At 38.1% G+C, this 19,640-nt stretch overlaps 1 pseudogene across 1 annotated transcript; it reads right to left on the bottom strand.

Moving 5' to 3' along the window:
- Nucleotides 1–2,209: 2,209 nt before the first annotated feature.
- LOC143627098 (valine--tRNA ligase, mitochondrial 1-like) lies at nucleotides 2,210–19,111 on the bottom strand (annotated as a pseudogene). Its single transcript, XR_013152534.1, has 23 exons — nucleotides 19,063–19,111; nucleotides 17,519–17,609; nucleotides 17,358–17,423; nucleotides 16,340–16,509; nucleotides 16,183–16,255; nucleotides 16,022–16,087; nucleotides 15,844–15,927; nucleotides 15,683–15,760; nucleotides 15,466–15,549; nucleotides 15,279–15,358; nucleotides 14,783–14,840; nucleotides 14,632–14,711; nucleotides 11,194–11,416; nucleotides 5,635–5,805; nucleotides 5,358–5,557; nucleotides 4,169–4,570; nucleotides 3,830–4,081; nucleotides 3,252–3,747; nucleotides 3,083–3,174; nucleotides 2,975–2,998; nucleotides 2,730–2,805; nucleotides 2,474–2,619; nucleotides 2,210–2,384 (listed from the first exon to the last, which is right to left on the bottom strand). The product of XR_013152534.1 is annotated as a valine--tRNA ligase, mitochondrial 1-like (transcript).
- Nucleotides 19,112–19,640: the final 529 nt, after the last annotated feature.

Genomic DNA, 19,640 nt, shown 5'->3' with positions numbered 1-19,640 from the left:
TACCCATTTATTATTAGAAATAATTTATATAATGACAATTTTACCCTTTTAAAACTTTAAAAAACAAACTCATTTTTCCCTTATAAACAAAAGGATATAACATATTCTTTACAATAAGGGTGTTGTTAAACGTACCCCATCCATCCATTTTTACTAAACATATCCCCTCCCTTAGGTTTTACATTAATACGAATTAGACCTTTTTGTTGTTTTTATGTCATTTTGTTATCTTTTATTATCATTATTATTTTTATAAAAGCATTTTTATTCTATTTTTATTTAACAATTTTTTTTCTATGTATCTTTTTATGTATATTTAAAAGTCTTTAATAAAAACATATTTTTTCTTACTTAGAAAAGCGTTTTTTTTTCTTATCTAATAAACATTGTTTTTCTTGTTTTAAAAAAAATGTTTTTTTTCTATACTTGTTTTAATCGTTTTGAAGAGCGTTTTTTTTAAATTAAGAGAGTTTACATTCTTTTATAAAAAATAATATTAGTTTTTATAAATAAAAAGGTTAAATAACATACAACTTGATAAACAAATTTGGTTCTTTTCTCAAGTAACATTAACTCATGTATCTACACCTAACAAAATAAAATCAAATTGTTTTGAATACATTTTACAAAAAAATAAAATAAAAAACTAGCTAGAGAAAACGTATAAAACTTTTTAATACATGTAAAAAAAATAAACAAACTTTTAATAAGATCTTAATGAAATAAAATAATGGGGGTACGTTTAGCCTGACCCTTACAATAATCATCAACAAAATATGACCATTCACATTCCCTTAAAACTCGTTTTTATTGTGGCAACTGCAATGTTTAGATTTCAGTTTCAGATATTTTTTTTCTACTCACCAAAGACTTCTTTAAAACCATCGTTTATGCTCAATAATTGAAGGAAAATAAAAATAAAGGGTAGAAGATGACTAAGTTTGTAACACACGTGTACATCCAGCGAACATAAATAGTGTAACAAAAATTAACAACCACTGTGCGTAAAATACAATGAATAGTGAAACTGAGTGTATGAATAGAGCTGGTATTTAATATATATAATAATAATTCATTGGGTGTAGGGGTGAGCAATAATTGAATTGTTAAACGAAACCGATCCGGAATTAACTGATATCATTTTTTTTCTCGTATTTTCAAGCCTTTTTTCGTCTATTTCATGTTTTATATGTATTAATTGTTTAATAATATCATTTTCATGTATTTATATCTCCATTTCATGTACTAATATCTCAATTTCATATATTTATACCTTCATTTCATGTATTTTTAAGCAAAATTTTAGCCTGAGTTTGATATTGGTTATTAACCGATTCGATCGGTGTTCGGTTAATGCTAATAACCAAACTAAACCGTGCACACCCCTAACATTAATTGAATCTTAGAGGACATATAGTGGTGTCAGTGAAAAGCAACGGGAAAGGACTGGGAACATTACCGGTTTATCCTGGATGGTTAGGCCAAAATGTGAAGAAAAATGGGGAAGTCGGGAGTGGTCAATGGAGTTTTTGATTCGGGAAAACGCCCCCCCCCCCCCCCCCCCCACCCGGAGTTTGGATGACTCTGTCTTATCTTACCCTTATTTTTATGTAATAGTTTAATTGCAACTATTGTGTTTTCCTAAAAAGATAAAAAGTACTTGGTTAGTAAAGTCAAATTTTTGCCCTTTATCTTGATAAAAGTTAATAATTTTTGAACAAACTAAAAACACACAAGAATCATACTTTCTATTATAACTCAATTATCTTAATTAATATTTGTATTTAGTTTGGGTGAACACCTCAATGGTGGAGTGGAGGCGACAATGGCGAGCGTGTTGGTGTTAGTGATACATAAACGGTGGAGATGGTAGCGGTGATGTCGTCAAAACAACCAATGGTCATTCTAATGGGTGGTGCTAACATATTCGAACTCGAGTTTTAAAGTTAACAAGCCTTAAAGAACACTCAAACTAATATAACTATAAAAATATAAAATAAAAAATAAAAAAATTCAGGTTTGTAATATAAACAAATCTGTTATGGTAGTAAATAATCATATTTAATGAAACCATATAATATGATTTTGATGGAAAAAAAAGGCGGGTGGTAGCGCGATTAACCTGTTATTTAAACACAGTAAAGACTATATAATCAAACTAGCAGAATAATAATCAACCGATAAAATTAGCTATACAGATTGTTTGGACTTAGATTTCTGCATTTGCAGCTATTTAGCGTTCAATATGTTGAGTGGCTTCATCAATAGACAATAGTTGTTGCATTAACGAGGCGAGTTTTGCAACGCTTTCTTCTTTTATATGCGTTGGCACCTTTTCCTCGTACCCCTTGGCACTCATCGCCTTGTTTAAACTATCCTTTTGCCTGCTCAAATATGGAGACGTAAATCAACGAGGTGGAATAATATTATTGCATAAACGAAGCTTGTAATCATTAAGTAATGGTTTGCTTACTTCTGTAACTCTGTAAACTTAGCATTGAGCTTTTCGCGTTCTTTTTTAATATCAATGGCTCCTTGATTCTTTAGATAAACTGAAAGAGCTTTGTTTACAACCGCCACTGTACATCCCACTGGAGCCGGATCATTTTCAGAGAGTACCTGCCAGTTGTCAAATCCCAAAACATTTAAGTTAACATTTTATATTTTATAAAGTATAAGATGGTTTGGACTATTAACGATTAAAGTCCACTAATATGTTTGTTTTATACCTTCAAAGATGACAAGTTAGCTAGGGTTGAAACCTCCATTTCATGGCGCCTTATAACGTCTGCAATTAGATCCGTTCTCTACCTACATTAGCACGGGAATGAGTGACTAATAACGAGGTGAACGAGAATGGCTTTGCATGAACTTGTTCCTTCTAGCTTCTTTGTTTTGAGCTGTGGTACCTAACCCGAAGTAGGGAACAGCGAGCATCAAGCGTCAAGCATCGGTAAAAGAGGTTGGCATCGACTGAGACACAGCAAAACCAGCTCGTCTGAAAAAATGAAAATATTTTTTTTATATTATATATTAATATTAAAAGATCATGAATCAAGAACTATTTAACAACAGTACGTACTTTTCTTTCGTTTCTCCCCTAATCGATCTAAACGATTTCACTGCAGACTCGACAACTTCCATCTCATATTCTATCTGATCATTTGTCCATGACTGCAAAAAAATAAAATGTTAACATCTCGTGATAAATTTATCTGAAAAGTGCTGGTAAAAATTAGTCAAAACTGAACCTCGACAATGGACGGATATTCACATATCATAATGGACTTCTGTCGTGCAATATTCTTTGGTGAAGGAAGTCGCTGCCATAGCTCTTCAGTAACAAACGGCATAAACGGATGGAGCAATCTTAACCCTGTATCCAAACACACCCACAGTGTATCTTGTGCATACGCCTTTGAAGATTCATTATTTTCACCATAGAAGTAAGGTTTAATGACTTCAATGAAGATATCACAAAGCTGAGACTGCCACCATGAATATACAGCACTTGATGCGTCTGAAAACTCATTGGAATCCAAAGATGATATGGTTTTTGATATCGCTTTGTTTAGTACAGAAAGTATCCATTGGCAGCTAAACAGCATCTTTTGTGGTTCTATCTTTGTTGGAGGGGGTATAATCGTCACCGACTTTGCTCATGGCAAATCGCACAGCATTCCATAACTTATTACACCATTGTCAGTATCCCACCACACATAATATGTCCAGGTTTATTTTATCCGACTAGAATCATGCAAATCCACAATGTTAGTATCAGAATTTATGAAACACTTAAATAGATAATTAATATAATTATAAATAGTACCTGAGCTGTGTAAGAAACGAGTGCAAAGCGAAGGGCATCTGCACCACACTGGTCAATGCCATTAGGAAAATCCTTTGTTTGAGCCTCTTTCGCGAACTTCAACTCGGTGGGGTCCAGATTACCCTGCTCGAGTCGCTTGATAAGATTTTCCAATTTTATTCCACATATGACATCAATGGGGTCCACCACATTGCCTAAAGATTTGGACATTTTGCACCCGTGTGCATCACGAATCATGGGATGTAAATAAACCTACACAAAAATAATAATGATAATAATAATGACGAAGAGGAAGCGTAGCTCATAGCGATAATAAATGCTTAAAAATACGTAACGAACCTTTTTAAAAGGCACATCACCTCCCAGTTTCATGCCAAGCATGACCATACGTGCAACCCAAAAAAACAAATGTCGTGTCCGGTTTCAAGAACAGAAGTAGGGTAAAATGTCTTCAAATCTTGGGTGTTTTCAGGCCAACCCAACACAGATAGAGGAAAAAGCCCGGAAGAAAACCAAGTGTCTAAAACATCAGGATCTTGAGTCAACTGAAACTGTTTTCCTGGGAAGAGTCTGTTAGCCTCCACCTCAGCATCTTCCTCATTACGGGCCACCACCCAATGGTCGGTGTAGGACCCGAGTTCTTTAAGGTGATCATCTTCCAATGTAACGTACCATGCGGGAACACGATGACCCCACCAAAGCTGCCTTGATATACACCAATCACGAATGTTCTCAAGCCATCTGTCGAAATGAATATTCAATATTTAACGTGCAAAGGATAAAATGCAATATTAAGTATGATGTGCAAGCATAAAGGTCAATATATGATTGTTTTACGAACTTTTCGGAAAGAAGTTCGCTTATTTAATAAACGAACAAACATGAACAAAATGTGTTGTTCATTTAGTTAAATGAGCAAACATGAACACGTGTCTCGTTCGTTCACTTATGCTCGTGAACGTTCTTATATGGTCGTTCTTTTACATTCATTTATGTTCGTTATTTTGCTTGTGTTTAAGTTTGTTCCTTTATGTTTCGTTTATATATTCAATTAATTTTGTAGACCTTCTACAAGTCGATCTAGTTTTATTAAATTTTTAGGCCCAACAGATTGATGTTCATGTTTTCGCCCGGTTATCTTGTTCATCTATAATCAAATATGTTCCTGAACCGTTCGTTTATACTATTCATAAACGAGAATATACGAACACAAACACACTCATTTTCTTAACGAACGAATACGAACAAGAAAACCCGTTCTTTAACTGTTTGTGTTTGATAGTTTTTTGAATAAAATTAAACGAACACGAACATGTCCTGTTCGTTTACCAGCCTACCCAAAGTGTTAACTTTAACGTATAAAACCTACTAAATAATTTTATTCATAAAACTAGATTATTCTTAAAATAATTTTAATCTGTGATCATATTTAAAAGACTAGCTATAAAATCAAAATTTGAAATAATCAGCACATATTTTCAGGTCAAACCAACTTGACCCGTACAAAAATAGCCCGTTTTAATAGTACCTTTTCCATTCAGCAGCATATTGTTTTGGCATTATCTCAAATTTCTTATTTGTGTCATCCATAACAGCATCAAGAGCTTCCTTAGCTATATCATGACAGTTAACATACCACTGTGGTCTTAACATAGGCTCAATCACATCATTGCTTCTAGAACATAACCCTAACCTCATTTCATTTTTCTCTTCCCCTTTATACAGTCCCTGTATGCATAGACAAAATAATAAATGTTGCATAATTATACATTTACAAAGAATACTGATGGAAAATGTAAGAATACCATGGCCTTTAAATCTTCTATTACAGCAACACGAGCTTCAAAACGTGGCATCCCAACAAATTTTGAACCTCCATTATCATTTATCTTCCCGTCATCAGTGAAAATGTTGATAAATTCCAGATTGTGACGTTTTCCGACCTTAAAATCTTCTGGATCGTGAGCCGGCGTTATCTGCAATGACCGCCTTCAAATCATCAAAAATAAACAAGACACTAATAAACGAACCGAATGTTTAGTGTGAAGTTCGTTTATGTTTGTTTGGTTAATAAGCGAATTAAAAGAACGGATATGAACAAATGTCACGTCGTCTAGTTATCTTCATTCATTTATGTTCGTTAGTTTACATTTGTCTAAGTTCATTAATTTACATAGTCACCTAAATTTTATAAACCTATTACGACATGGTCTAATTTTAATATAACTTTAGGCCTGACACATTTATGTTCGTTTGTTTACATTGGTGAACTGTTCGTTCATAGTATTAACAGTTAAGTTTGGTAAAGAATGATTTGTATTATTGTATGTACTAATGTTGTACAATAGCAGATATATATAGAGAATACAAAACCCTAATTAGGGTCGGCTAATGTTAATTAGGGCCGGGCCACTATACTAAACATATGGACTAATATTCCCCCTCAAGCTAAGGCCGAGGAACGACCCTTAGCTTGGACTTCAAGAAGAGAAATCGTTCAGATCAGAGCGGTTTTGTGAAGACATCGGCAATCTGATCGTTTGTTGAAATAAACTGAACTGATAGGGCCCCCTGAGCAACCTTTTCTCTTACAAAGTGAAAGTCAACCTCTATGTGCTTTGTCCGCGCATGAAAGACCGGATTAGATGATAAGTAAGTAGCCCCTAGGTTGTCACACCATAAGTTAGGGCTGAGCGAATCGGAACATGGAGTTCACGGAGAAGTGTTTCAAGCCAGGTCACTTCCGCTACTGTATCAGCGACTGCCTTATATTCTGATTCTGTAGATGAACGAGAGACTGTCTTTTGTTTTCGTGCAGACCATGAGACGAGGTTCGATCCAAGATAGATAGCATACCCTCCCATGGATCGACGGTCAACAGGGCATCCAGCCCAGTCTGCATCAGAGAAGGCACTCAAGGCATTGAAAGCCGTGTCCGTATATGCATGAAGCACACAAGAGGAGGATTTTGAGAGTAACAACCCATGATCAGCGGTTCCTTGGAGGTAGCGTAGAATACGATTAACAACAGACCAGTGATTCACGGTTGGCGACTGCATGAATTGGCAAACCTTATTGACAGCAAAGGTGATATCTGGTCTGGAGAGAGTGACGTATTGAAGGGCACCCACCATTTGGCGATATTTTACTGGATCATCAAATGGTTCACTGTCACCAAGAGATAATGGGGCACTAGTAGTGCATGGTGATGGGACCGGTTTGGCCCGCGAGAGGTTGGCACGAGCAAGTAAGTCGTTGATATACTTCTTTTGTGAGAGAACGATGTCTGAGCTGTACCAGGCGACCTCAATACCAAGGAAGTAAGACAAAGATCCCATGTCCTGGATGGCAAAGGTGTGACTAAGGTTGTTAACAACCTAATTAATAGCCTTGTTGTTGTTACCTGTCAAGACGATGTCGTCAACATAAATAAGCATATACATCACTGTCCCATTAGCCGAATAGATGAATAAAGAGGGGTCAGTTTTAGATCCCCGAAAACCGAGAGACACAAGGGCTGCTGACAGGCGCTGAAACCAGGCTCTCGTTGCCTGCTTCAATCCGTATAGGGATTTGTGGAGCAAGCAGACATGATTCGGTCTATGAGGATCAACAAATCCTTGTGGCTGTTGTAGATAAACTGTTTCTTTTAAGTCGCCATGCAAGAAGGCATTTTGAACATCCAGCTGGCGTAGAGACCATTGTTTTGAAACAGCAATGGAAAGAACTACTCGAATAGTGGTGGCTTTAACCACTGGACTAAAGGTCTCTGTGTAATCAATACCTTGTTGTTGGCAAAACCCTTTAGAAACAAGACGCGCTTTATAACGCTGAATGGCCCCATGTTGATCACGTTTAATTTTATAGACCCATTTGCAATCAACCACATTTGTGTTTGGTGCCCGTGGAACTAATGTTCAAGTTCCATTTCGTAAGAGCGCCGAGTATTCATCGGCCATATCCCTACGCCAGTGAGGGTCCGCGTTGGCAGTGGTAAAGGAGGTCGGTTCAGACTTAGCGAGAGGTGTGGAGGTGTGAAAGGATGCGGGTTTGAAGGATTTGGTTTGTTTAGGATTTTGGCGAAGGTTAGGTGGGCGTTGACGAGGATGTGGTGTTTGGGAGGGATTTGCGATTTGAGTGGGAGGTGTGGTGGGATTGGGAGCAACATTTTTGGTGAACTGGTCAAAAGCGGAGGAGGGTGGGGCGTCGGTGGTTCGGCGAGAATAGGTGTGAGTTAGAATTTCGGTGTGAGGTGTTTGCGAGTTTGTGTGGGTTGGTAATGAGGTAGGTGAGGAAGCAGGTTGCTGAGTAGGAGGAGTTTGTGGAATAAGTGGTTCAGGTATAGAAGATGAGGGTGTGGAAGGTATATGATCGGATGTGGGATTAGGCACTGGTGGGTTAGATGTAGCAGCAGTGGGTGGTGTAGGATAAGATGAGACATAAGGGTTAGATGTATGAGCAGTAGGTGGTGTAGGAGAAGAGGGTGTAGTTTCGGTGATAGAGAATGGAAAAAGGAACTCGTTAAATCGAACGTGACGGTCAATGTAGATACGTTCAGAAACCGGATCAAAACACCGATATCCATGATGAGAGGTGCAATACCCGAGGAAGATACACGAAGTGGATCGAAGATCCATTTTGTGTGGATTATAAGGGCGAAGATATGGGTAGCATTGGCACCCAAAAATTCCGAGGAAGGAGAAATCGGGTTTATGATGAAAGAGATGCTCGAACGGGGAGGTAGTGGAGTTGGTACGAGATGGCATGCGGTTGATTAAGTAGACCGCGGTTTCAAAGGCGTAATGCCAAAAGCGTTGTGGAACATGGGCTTGAGCCATTAATGTTAGGCCGGTTTCCATAACATGACGGTGACAACGTTCAACCACACCGTTTTGTTCACTGGTGTGAGGACAAGAGAGTCGGTGTATAATGCCAAGAGAGGCAAAGAAAGGTGAGAGACTTCGGAATTCTCCTCCCCAATCGGTTTGGACTTATTTGATTTTAGTCGAAAATTGTCGTTCGGCCATGGTAACAAAATGTTTAAATACGTCAAAGACATCTGATTTACGTTTTAAAGGAAACAACCACATGAATTTTGAAAAATGATCAACACAGAAAAGAAAGTAAGTATGTCCATCAAAGGAGGTGACCGGTGCGGGCCCCCACACATCACAAAAGAGTAAATCCAGAACATGACTACTTTCATAATCAGAAGATGGTAAATGAAGTTTCGATGATTTGCCAATAGAACAAGAATTACAACGAAAATCAAAGTCTTTGCTAGAAATAGGTAAACAATATTTAGAAAGCATAGTCTGAAAAAGCTGGGAGTGTGGATGTCCCAGTCGTTGATGCCATGTGGTTGTTGAAGCTCGAGTGGTTGAAAAAGCAACTTTTGGAATTGGTTTATTGACTGGAAGGTTGATTTTGTAAAGGCCACCGTCACTTGGACCCGTGAGGAGGGTAATGCGTGTAGACTTGTCCTTCACAACAAAAAAAGTAGAGTGAAATTCAAAAAAAACGTGATATCGTGACAGAATTTTTGAACAGACAGAAGGTGTTTCTTGATTTCGGGAACATGAAGAACATTTTTAAGGTAAAAGGTTTTGTTAGGTGAGTGAATTTTTGAGGAACCAATGTGTAGTATAGGAAGAGCTTTACCATTACCAACGTGCAGATTGTCTTCACCGTAGTAAGGCTCGGTGGAGTCAAAGCCCGACATGTCTGGAGCAACGTGACTGTTTGAGCCGGTGTCTGGCAGCCAAGAAGTGGATGCTTGAGAGCGATAATCAGCATAGTTGGCAGACGGCTGACGTGTCTGAATGGTAGACGGGTTCCGATTTGGGCATTGAGAAGTCAGGTGACCGATTCTGCACCTGTTACAAGAATTATATACCATGTTCTGATTAGAAGCCCAACTAAACTGACCCGGGTTTCGACTGCCTCCCTGGTTGCGGTTGTAGTTGTTGTTGTTGCGACCTCCACGGCCACGATAACCACCTCTACCTCGAGTGTTATTATTCGGACCAGCCCTGTTTGTGTAAAAGGCTTGAGAAGGCGAGGGTGGAGGTGCGCCAGAGGTAGGTTGTAACTGGAAACCAAGACGAGCAACAAGTTGTTGGAGAGCCTGAACCGTATCATTAAGGACCAAATGCCTGGGCCTATGGCATCTCCGGAACTGGTTTCTTGATCATAAAATCATAATCCGCAAGAAGAGCAGGGAGTTCAGAAAAGACAGCTTGGAAATCTCTGGTGAGAAGACCTTGTTTAACAGAATTGTATTCTTGACGAAGACCACCAACAACCAACATCACAATCTCTTTTTCCGTCATAGGTGCACCGATGTTAGCGAGGGCATTCGCATATTCTTGAGCCCTCGCAAGATAGGCAGGAGCAGTTTCGTCTCCTTTCATTTGTATCTTCAACAATTGTGTTTTGAGGGTAAATTCCCTTGAAGCAGTGTGAGGGGCATAAGCACGTTGAAGAGAAAGCCATAAATCACGTGATGTAGTACCTTGAACGTGTTGGAAAGATGCCTCAGAGATGGTGGACATAATCAGCATACGAACGTGTGCATCATTGGCTTGCCAGACGGTGTAGTTCGGATTGGGTGTAATGACAGCAGAAGGAGCAGCACTTTCTGTACCAGAAGAAGACTGTTGAGTTGTAACTGTTGATAGGGGACAATGGATGCTACCATCAGCATATCCGATGAGGCCGTTTGTAATAAGAAAGGGTTCAACCATAGCCTTCCAATAGCCATAATTTGTAGGGGATAAAGTAAACCCAAACTTGTGGGAATTATGGGCTGTTTTGTCGGTTGTGGAGAAAGGAGTCAGATCTGCCATAGTTGTGATAAAGGCAGAAACAAAATCTGTTTAGGGTTTGCTGTCGGTAGAAAAACAGATCTGTGGATCTGTGAGGAAGGATATCGGCAGGAAAAAAAAAGGAAGTGGCTTTGATACCAAGTTAAGTTTGGTAAAGAATGATTTGTATTATTGTATGTACTAATGTTGTACAATAGCAGATATATATAGAGAATACAAAACCCTAAGGCTAATGTTACTTAGGGCCGGGCCACTATACTAAACATATTGACTAATATTAACGAAGAAACATAAACGAACATGAACACACTCATTTACTTAACGAATGAACACGAACAAGAAGACCCTGTTCGTTTATTTGTGCGTTTATGACCACTTATTCAGTTAAAGTTATATGAACGAACACAAACTTGCTCTGTTCGTGTTTGTTCGGTTCGTTTACAGGCCTGGACGATCAGTCTCTTTTTAAGCTATACTCCTGACCCATTAAATAAACGGGTTGAAATTACCACTTCTCGTTTTTAAAAGCTATGTTACCTTCACTGCACCAGTCCCAAAATCTTGATCAACAAGTATAGAATCACAAACTATAGGAAGTCGTCTTCCAGTAAACGGATGCCTAGCAAACTTTCCATGAAGATGTTTGTATCTCGGGTCATCGGGATGAACAGCAATAGCAGTATCTCCAAGCATTGTTTCAATTCTAGTAGTAGCAACAATAATTTCTCCAAGATCTTCCTCTAAAGGGTATGCAAACGATGTCAATATCAATCAATCAATCATGCCCAGTAAAATCCCACCGACAGCAAAGCTATAAGTAGGGTCTGGGGAGGGTGGGATGTAGGCACACCGTACCTCTATCCAAAGGAATAAAGAGGTGGCTTCCAGAGAGACCCTCGGCTCTAAGTACATGTGTATGAAGCAAAATAAAGGAAATCAAAGTTTAACAGTTATATAAAAACTACTACTAATTATAATAATATTAATAATAAGATCACAGTTTAACAGCTATATAAAAGCTAATAATAATTATAATAATAATAATATATGTAAGGGAAATACCATTATGGTATGTGACCTAAATAAGTTAAGTCTAAGCCATAAGGTATTCAATTCTCTCTAAAAATCCTTAACTTTAATTCTACTTCTCCACGAATTCCTATCCTCAACCATGTCCTCGGAGAGGTTTAGGTCTATCAAATCATGCCTAATCCTCTCATCCCAAGTCAATTTCGGTCGTCCTCTACCCCTCCTCCCCTCTATAGTAATGTTTTCTACGGATCTAACAGGATTCGTCGTCTGTCTTCTCTTTACATGTCCAAACCATCTCAATCTCCACTCTCTTATCTTGTCTGCTATGTTCGCCACCCCTAATCTCTCGCAAAACACAACGTTTCTTATTTGGTCTAGCCTTGTGTGCCCACACATCCAACGTAGCATTCTCATTTCTGCTACCTCCATCTTCCGCACTTGTGCTTTCTTGATGGCCCAACAATCTGTTCCATATAGCATTGCAGGTCTAACTGCCACCCTATAGAATTTTCCCTTTAGTTTAGTCGGGAAACTCTTGTCGCACAATATACCTGTGGCTGCTTTCCATCTACACCATCCTACCTGAACTCGGTGGGTCACATCACTGTCTAATTCCCCATCGCTCTGTACAAATGATCCTAAATACTTGAACTTCGTTACCTGCGGGACCACCTGCCCTTCAATTGTGATCTGTGCGTCTTCATTGTCGTTTATCCCACCAAAATCACAGTGGAGGTACTCCGTCTTAGATCGGCTAATCTTTAAACCTTTTGTCTCTAAGGTTGTTCGCCACTCCTCAAGCCTCATGTTTAGATCTTGTTTTTTCTCAGCAAGTAACACAATATCGTCTGCGAACATCATGCACCACAGGAGAGTCCCCTGAATCGACTTTGACAACTCATCCAAGACTACTGCAAAAAGAAACGGGCTCAACGCTGACCCCTGGTGAAGACCTACCTCTACAGGAAAGAAATCAGTATCCCCCACTGGCGCACGGACACTTGTTTCACTCCTGGTATACATATCCATAATTATCTCTATGTATTTCCTGGGCACTCTTCTACCCTACAAGCACTCCCAGAGCACCTGTCGTGGCACACTGTCGTAGGCCTTTTCTAGGTCAATAAACACCATATGTAGATCACGCTTCTTCTCCCTATACTTTTCCATTAATCTTCTTATAAGGTGTATTGCCTCTGTGGTGGAACGCCCCGGCATGAAGCCAAATTGGTTGACCGTAACCTGAGTTTCTCGTCTAAGTCTAACCTCAATCACTCTTTCCCATAGCTTTATAGTATGACTTAGTAGTTTGATTCCTCGGTAGTTACCACAACATTGGGCGTCTCCTTTCTTCTTATAGATAGGAACTACAACGCTGCTCATCCACTGGTCTGGCATCTTACCTGATTTGAGAATACTATTGAACAGAGTAGTTAACCACATGAGTCCTTCCTCCCCCAGACACTTCCACACCTCGATGGGTATGTTGTCTGGGCCAACCGCCTTAGACCTTCCCATCCTCCTAAGTGCATCCTTCACCTCTTCTCGTGTGATCCGTCGGCAGTAGCAGTTATTCGATTGTTGTCGTTGAAAGTTTGTGTTGTCATGTTCTTCTTGGTAAGCTCTCCCATTGTTAAAAAGATTGTGGAAGTAGGTTTGCCATCTTAGCTTGATGTCCTGCTCCTTGACCAGTACATGCCCATCTGTATCCTTTATGAACTTCACCGGTCCTAGATCTTGCCTTCTACGCTCCCTGGCTTTGGCAATCTTAAACATAGCATGTTCCCCCTCTTTTGTTTCTAGACTTTCATACATCCGTTTAAAGGCCGCCTTCTTTGCTTCCGCCACTGCCTTCTTCGCCTCTATCTTGGCCGTTTTGTAGTTGTCCCTCAATTCCACTCGCTCCTCCTCATTCGTGCACCTCATTAGCTCCCTAAAACATCCTTGTTTGTCCCTTATCTTGTCTTGCACTGCGTCATTCCACCACCAAGACTCCTTATGCCCACTTGTCTTTCCTGTCGTGACCCCGAGAGTCTCCTTTGCTACTTGGATGATCTTTGTCTCCATAGCTTCCCATATATAAGTTGAGTCCCCATTTAGTCGAGCCCGCGTATGCAGTATGAGTTTATCCTTAAACAGTAGGAGATTTTCGTCCTTCAAATTTCCCCATCGAATTCTCGGTGTACCTTTCTTCTCTCGAACAGTCAGTTTATTTCTGAAGGCTATATTTGTCACTAGTAGTCGATGTTGAGTCACAACTGCCTCCCCAGGTATGACTTTGCAGTCCTTCCACCAACGTCGGTCTCCTTGCCTCATCAAAAGGTAGTCAATTTGCGTGTCGCGTCCGCCACTGCTAAAAGTGATTAAATGAGAATCTTGTTTCCTAAAATAAGAATTTATAATACCTAGGTCATGTGCCACCGCAAACTCTAGAAGATCTGTTCCGGTCTCATTCCTATCACCAAAACCGAAACCCCCATGTACGGCTTGAAAACCATCGTTAGCCTTACCAATGTGTCCATTAAAATCACCTCCTATGCAAATCCTCTCCCCCCTAGGTATGCCCCCTACCACTGCGTCTAGGCAATCCCAAAATTCTCTCTTTTCCTGATCCCCTAGGCCTACATGAGGCGCGTAGGCGGAGACTACTGCCACTACTTCCTTTCATAGTACTAATTTCAACACCATAATCCTGTCATTATGTCTAATCACCTCCACCACACTAGTGTGTATTTCCTTAGCCACTAGAAACCCCACTCCATTCCTAGCTCCATCAGACCCCGAGTACCACAACTTATACCCATTACACTCAGCCCCTCTATGTCCTTTCCACTTAGTCTCCTGGAGGCATGCTATCTGAACCCTACGTCTTTTAAGCACATCTACCAATTCTAGCAACTTACCATTTAATGTTCCTACATTCCAAGAAGGTATGCAAACGATGTCAAAACGCCAAATTCCACCATCTTTGCATGCCCAGGAACCTTTAGAGGTGTCTTTTCTTTAATATCAATATAATCAACCTACAAACACGGCAGTAAAATGTAAAGTTATATAACTTCTAAATTTGAAAAAAGAAAAGTTAATGGTGTACCTCAATATCAGATATTGCTGTTCGCAACACACAATCCCAGTTGACTAACTGTACATCTCTGAGGTGAAACAAAAGATAATCCATTTTTAGTCAAATGATAACTTGTGGAAAAAATTTTGAGATAAACACTTAATCATGTTATGGGTCAAAAATGGTAACTTTGTGCAATTCTAAACTGTTGGATTGGGCTGAGTTGGCTAAAAACACTTTTTATCGCATCTTTCTTTTAAACAATAACTGATTTGTTAAAGTTAACTATAAAAAAATAAATTATAAAACATGGTTATTATAAAAATCTTAATCTAACTTTTTTCCATGAAGGACTTGGATGATTGAATGCATTAAAAATACATATTGGTAGACTTTTTGACCCATTTGACCTGTTCCCTTTTAAACTAAATTATTTGGATTGGTCCATTTGACTCGTTAGAGATAAAACACTGCCAAATCAGCCCATGCACAGTTAAGTGGATCAAAAGAATGAGCCCGATAATACCTATATATAAGACCCTCCTTATAAAGCCTGACAAAAGCTTCTGTTACAGCATTTGACCTTTTGTCATCCAGTGTAAAACACTGCCATAAAGCAAAACAGAAAGTTTATACCTCATAATGAGCCCAGTTTCCAAACAAATAAAGAAAAAAAAAACAAGACTTTACAGTAAAACATTATCGCTTTTTACCTCACGTGACCAATCTAGAGATGCACCAAGTCACCGAAGCTGTTTTAGTATCGTGCCTCCATACTCGTTTTTCCACTTCCATACCTTTCATCAAAACCAAAATAATCTAAACTTTTTATAACTTATAAGTGAATCTAATCATTATAATGAAGCAGTTGATGCTAGAAAAGTATCACTTATTAAAGGAATGATGTAATACACAGTAAGTCAAACTCACTTCGGATACAAAATTTTCTCGGCCCAGATCATGACGAGTCAAGTTTCTTTCTCTCATGAGTTTCTTCTCCACCACAACCTATCAGTCAACCAGTGTCAGATAAATATATAATATTTTGCCACTTATAATAATATTATTTACATATTAGAAGTCAACTTAACCTGAGTTGCTATCCCTGCATGGTCCATCCCAGGCACCCACAGTGTATTGTAACCCGACATCCTCTTCCAACGAATAATCGTATCCTGAAGAAATAAAATACAACATCAGCTTCAAAATAGCAAAATTTACGTAACTTCATGTCACAACAAATATGAGTGTAACTTAAGTTAATTAAACCTGGATAGCAGCAGTTAAGGCGTGACCGATATGTAAAGCCCCCGTCACATTAGGAGGTGGAAGAACCTACATTTACACATATAACCAAATCAAAATTATCAACCATTTTCTACAAATTATTATGAATACTTAAAAAGTTGTTTTTTTAAGATACTGCGTACAATTGTGAATGGAGGTTTGGAACTGTTGGAATTTGCCTCAAAGAAACCAGACCGTTCCCACCATGGATACCATCTACAAACAAATGTCCTCAAAATAAGCATTAAACTTTTCAATAACAATAAAGATAAAATAGTAAGAATTCATATCAAAACATACGATTTCTCCACTGCTTCAGGAGAGAACTGCTTTGCCATTTGTTTAGACAGATTTTTCTTATCACCCAAAGGTGTTTCCGGATCGATAAAATCTTCAGGATTCTCATCCCCTGCATCAGCCCGTCCTGGCTTCTTCTTACTTGCTTTTGAAGAAATAGGCCCTTGTTGAGCCTTGAGTACAAATCAATTAACATCAAAACTATAGCAACTTAAACATCATAAGCATAAAAAATGAAATAAAACTCACTAAATTATGATATTAGTTAGAGAATTGCGGTTTTCGTCCTTGTGGTTTGGTCAAAATTGTTATTTCAATCCAGTAGTTTTAAAATTTGCTCTTTCAGTCCTGATGTTTCATTTTCGTTGCAATCAGATTCAACTAACTATCACCATTTAGTGTTCTTCTATTAAATGAAAGGAGTACACGGTCTTTTTACATAATATACATATTAATATTATGAAGAAATCTAGTCATCATCATCATCATCATCGTACTCAGTATATCCCACCAATAGCAAAGCTATGTTAGGGTCTGAGGAGGGTAAGATGTAGACAGCCTTACCTCTACCCCATAGGGATAGAGAGGCTGCTTCCGGTGAGACCCCCGGCTCGATAGTAGTTTTGCATCAAGCCTTGGACATAAAGCACATAGCACTCAATCATTGGGATACCGGCTGATTGGTGCATGTACCCTCGTCTTTCGGCTATCAACGCCACCACATGATGCCTGATTAACCTTCCGCCACTTTTAACGTTATTTTCACGAGATTAGTAAAATAACGTCAAAATTAGTGCAATTTCACTTTTGCCCACCCGAGGGTTTACACATATATACATAATATGCGCGCACCTCAAGCAGGGCGAATATGAAGAAATCTAGTATTAATATTTTATTTTTTATTCAAATATATATAGATATAATATTAACCAATAACCATACAACATCCATTACCACAGGGACTGCATATTTTAAACTTTTGAACTGAATTAGCGGATTTGAACAGAAGTGTTATCAATACCTTAAGTTTAGCTCCATCAGCAGCCTTTAACGCAGCCTTTTGTTTCTTCAACTCTTTCTCTTTAGCCTGTGCACATTGTAAGTTGTAACCAACAAATCAGACCCTAAGCAAACAATAACACATAAAATATTAAAATTCAACTAAATTCAAAATCAATTAACCTTCTCTTCTTTCTTCTTCTTCCTCTCCAGTTCCTCCTCTGAAAGCGGAGCATCCAGATTTGCATTAACTCCTATCTGTGTCATCTTCGTCCTAACATTCGAATCTTAATAGCTAAAAATCTAACTGAGATCAGGAGTGCAACGAGCCAAGCTGCTTATGAGCTACTTGAGGCGACTCGCTATAAGATCGAATCGAGCCAAGCTTAAATGAGCCCAAGCTTAAAAATAAGCTTTAATAACGAGCTCAAGCTGGCTTGCAAGCCTAAACAAATCTATTATTTATATAATTTTTATTTAATATGTTAGATACATTTTTATAATATTATTAAAATATTATGTAAAAAATAAGTAAATAATTTATATTATGTTAACAGACAAAATAAGTATAAATACAAGTAAAATAATTAATAAATAGCAAACGAGCCGAGCTTGAGCCTTATGAATAGACCTCAAAACTAGTCTAGCTCGGCTCGGATCGTTTACACTTATTTGCAAAACAACATCAGAATTGATTAGAATGGTTTACTAAAATATAAAAAATTATGTAAAAAATAAGTAAATCAATTATATTATGATATACAAGAGTTAAACCTAAAATAGACAAGTAAAATAATTAATCAATAATATACGAGCCTAGCTCGAGCTTGAAAAACTACTCACGAACCAAGCTCAAAACTAGTTGAGCTCAAGCTTGAAAAACTAGTCACTTATTTACACTTATTTGCGGAACAACATCAAAATTGATTCGAACTGTATACTAAAATATAAAAAAACTATGTAAAAAAAATAAGTAAATCATTTATATTATGTTATATCCAAAAGTTACAACTAAATGTACAAGTAAAATAATTAATCAATAATAACCGAGCCGAGCTCAAGCTTGAAAAACTGCTCACGCACCGAGCTCTGGCCTTAGAAATAGAACTCGAGCTTGAAAAACTAGTCACTTATGTGCGAAACAACATCAGCACTGATTCGAATTGTATACTAAAATATAAAAAAATATGTAAAAAGTAAGTAAATCATTTGTATTATGGTATATATAAGCGTTACATTTAAAATATACAACTAAAATAACTAATAAATAACAAACGAGCCGAGTACGAGCTTGCAAAACGACTCACGAACCGAGCTCTGGCCTTAGATATAGAGCTCGAGCTTGAAAAACTGCTCGCTTATTTGCGAAACGACATCAGAATTGATTCGAATTGCATACTAAAATATAAAAAATATTTTTGAAAAAAATTAAGGAAATCATTTATATTATGTTATATATAAAAGTTACAACTAAAATTATGAATAAATAATAAACGAGCCTAGCTTTACTCACGAGCGAGCTCGAGCTAAACTAGTGATTCGAATTGTATAGGCAGATGCAAAATGTATAATTATATGCTAACATGTATTAAATTATACATTTATACGAATGATCGTGTGATTTATTTATAATAACTGTGACTGAATTGAATTGAAACTAAAGCGAATTGATTGAATAATATAATATAGATGAATGAGATTTAGATTTAGAGTTAGGGTTTTTTTACCGTACGGAAGAGAATAATCGGCAGTGACGATGGCGTTTGTTCAACGGAGGATTATTATTATGGAATAATCGGGGTAGTACGTAAACAAGAAGAGAGGTTTTGGGCTTTGACATAATAATAATAATAATATTATTATTATAATATTAGGTGCGGGTCCGGTTTTATAAATGTCTCTTTATATTTAAGTTGAGTACTGCATTTAGAAATAGAGATCGAAACAAGCTAGACTCAAGCGGTGTGTAAGTTGAACTCCGCGGTTCAGATATTGACGTGTGGTTGCAGATTGGTAGTGGCAGAAGTATTATTGATTACTAGCCAGTTGTCCGCGCGATGCAGCGGTGTATGCGTAAACGCAACCGGTGATAGTACGTTTGTAATCTCACAACGGTATCTGTGTAACCCGAAGGTGGTATGCATTTAACGTGGCATCGAACGTGTAACCGGTGCCAGTAAGCGCGCCACACAATGCCTATACGCGAGCAACCCAGTATGTATAAGCAATGTCATCCACGTAACTGATGCTTGAACACGCGTAACTGGTGGCAACAAGCAAGAAGCAAAGATGTATACAATAATTT

This window comes from Bidens hawaiensis, unplaced genomic scaffold (genome assembly GCF_021521415.1).
Source record: "Bidens hawaiensis isolate Kalapana, Puna unplaced genomic scaffold, B.hawaiensis_p1.1 tig00004595_1, whole genome shotgun sequence".
NCBI lineage: Eukaryota > Viridiplantae > Streptophyta > Magnoliopsida > Asterales > Asteraceae > Bidens > Bidens hawaiensis.
This window is presented reverse-complemented; position numbering and strand designations above follow the sequence as displayed.